This window comes from Branchiostoma floridae, chromosome 12 (genome assembly GCF_000003815.2).
Source record: "Branchiostoma floridae strain S238N-H82 chromosome 12, Bfl_VNyyK, whole genome shotgun sequence".
Taxonomy (NCBI): Eukaryota; Metazoa; Chordata; class Leptocardii; order Amphioxiformes; family Branchiostomatidae; genus Branchiostoma; species Branchiostoma floridae.
The window spans coordinates 490,859-493,453 of record NC_049990.1 but is presented as its reverse complement, the minus strand read 5'-3'; the positions used below and the strand labels follow the sequence as shown (position 1 = coordinate 493,453).

Below are 2,595 nucleotides of genomic sequence, written 5' to 3'. Positions count from 1 at the left end.
TTTGACAATAGAGTTCGGTACTGTCGAAAATTGGACAGGCTGAATCGTCATCACATTCCCGTCTATAAAGGCCAAGGGTGCTGAAACATTTGCTATGTCAGAATACTAACATGTGATGTTGTTACTCACGTGAACCCTGGGTCAGCCCCCAGCCGGTAATCCAGCAGTTGTTATTGCCGACAAAGTCCATGCCGGGTGTGGCCAGAGCGACGGGTTTGATCTTCTGGCTGAAGGTGACAGGATCCGGGAACTTCAGCAAAGCGATGTCATTTGGGAATCCAGCGCCGTTTGGGTCATAATGCTCATGCATTATGATTCTCGCCACATTAACGGTAACCTCTGTGACATCACGTCGGTTTAGGTTATGTTCTCCCAACACGACTGAGAGTTGTCCGGGATTCATACTGCAATAGAAGTGGATAAGAAGCACGTTATTCATCATGAAATATATAATATAACGTTACCTTATTTTGTATGTCCCTTGCCTACGAATGACTGATTAGCTCTTCAGCCCTCACGACCTCAATAAATAAACGCTCAAACGAACTCAGTGAGTATCAGTCAGAGGACAGACACCAGTAAAACTGATAAATGTAAATCCGAGTCAATGGTCGCTGATGTGCGAGATCCAGCCTACTGTCGCAGCACAAAGAAGTGCCTGTACAGTAGAGATGCACATGCCGCTAAAGAGAAATTAAGTTGCTTCACTGTCTTCCCAAAAAAAGCAGCCTGACTGTCACACAAATGAGCAGAGATCATCCATACAGTCCGGTTAGGGTGACATATCATAGTTGGAAGTGCAACTATGTGAATAAAAGTGCTAGGGACAGCTGATGAGGACAATTAAAACAAAACTTACCGGTACACACAGTGGGCGGCAGTCAGGCAGTAGTTCTCGTTGATGAGCGTGCATCCGCAGATGTGGCTGCCTCGATACTGGTCGAGGAGGGAAAAAGAAGTTATGGTGGATATCAATGAACCCCGAGGGTGGTAGTGTTTTGCCTTACGACAGTTGTGGCCAAAGTAGCAGGAAACTGAGATTAAAACGAAGCAAAATTTATCTCTTTCCCAAAAAAAGTTAAAGTGGACCGTTACGCAACATTATCTTTTCATAAAAACAGGTGTGCATGGTAAGGTACAGGTGTGCATGGTAAGGTACAGGTGTACATGGTAAGGTACAGGTGTGCATGGTAAGGTACAGGTGTGCATGGTAAGGTACAGGTTTCATGGTAAAGTATAGGTGTGCATGGTAAGGTACAGGTTTCATGGTAAAGTATAGGTGTGCATGGTAAAGTACAGGTGTGCATGGTAAGGTACAGGTTTCATGGTAAAGTATAGGTGTGCATGGTAAAGTACAGGTGTGCATGGTAAGGTACAGGTGTGCATGGTGCATGTCTCACCTGCAAAGACCCTTGCCATGGCCAGCTATGGGCCTCAGCTTCACTCCCACCGACAATGCGGTTTCCATCGCCCTGTTCAGCTTGACCTGCGGAGTACATGGAAAGACAGTCATTCGTCATTGCTAACGGAAACGTGGAACTCAGAACCACCGACAATTTGGAACAAGTTACAGAATTCAGCACATGCCTTCTCTATGTCACAACAACTTCAGTAGAAAAAACAGCTAAAACATATACCTGGGCCATAGTGGCCTACAAAATGTATAAGGTAGGTATCAACCACACACATATTAGCAACCGTGTAAAACACATTGACAGAACACATGAATGCAACATGGTTCAAACAAGTGAAGTTCCAGCTAAAATTAATTAACAAGCAGTTCAAACATACACGCGAGGTTCTAGCTAACATGAAGATTTGGACTACGCGTACATACAACATCCTAGCTAACGGTAAGGCGCAGGAAGAGACGTACCTTCGCCCAGCAGGGCTGCAGCCAGCACCAAACACATCAGGAGGGACCAAGTCGCCATCGTTGTCTTCAGTCTCTCACACCAACTGGAACAGAACGAAAAATACGTAAGTATAAAGGTAATGAGAACAAACTCCGGCTTGACCTGGTCAACAAACTTCCCGGGGGCCTCGTGGCAGCTTCCTCGGCAACCGTCAGCACCGCGGCCGCCTGGACATGAAGCAGGTCCCGGTGATGTTGCCGGCCTGGGAAACGGAACCCGAAAGAAGAGCCCTGTTTCCCCTGGTAGGCAGAATCACCGGGCCCTGCTGATTGTCCGGGCGGCTGTGGCGCTGACTGTTGCCGAGGAAGTTCCCGTCAAGTCCTAGAAGAAACGGGTGACCAGGTTAGCTCGAGCAGGGCTCTGCTGATCCCGACCCGCTCCTCTCGGTCTCGCCCTACCAGAGTTGAAAATCACGACAAAAGAGAAGAGTTGAAACTCACCACAAAATATAAGAGATGAAACGACAAAGATCTGGTGTGATAAGCCGAAGGGCGGTTATACCGGCTATATAGATACAGATACTTAGAACAAAAGATAAGAGTTTAACTAACGACAAAAGATAAAAATTAAAACGACAAAGATAAGAGTTGAAACTCACCACAAAAGATAAGAGTTGAAACTCACCACAAAAGAGAAGAGTTGAAACTCACGATAAAAAATAAGAGGTGATCTAAATACC

General features: G+C 46.1%; 1 long non-coding RNA gene across 1 annotated transcript; it reads right to left on the bottom strand.

Moving 5' to 3' along the window:
* Positions 1–859: 859 nt before the first annotated feature.
* Positions 860–1,965, bottom strand: LOC118427857. Its single transcript, XR_004832587.1, has 3 exons — positions 1,877–1,965; positions 1,401–1,486; positions 860–936 (listed from the first exon to the last, which is right to left on the bottom strand). It is a non-coding gene; the product is annotated as an uncharacterized LOC118427857 (long non-coding RNA).
* Positions 1,966–2,595: the final 630 nt, after the last annotated feature.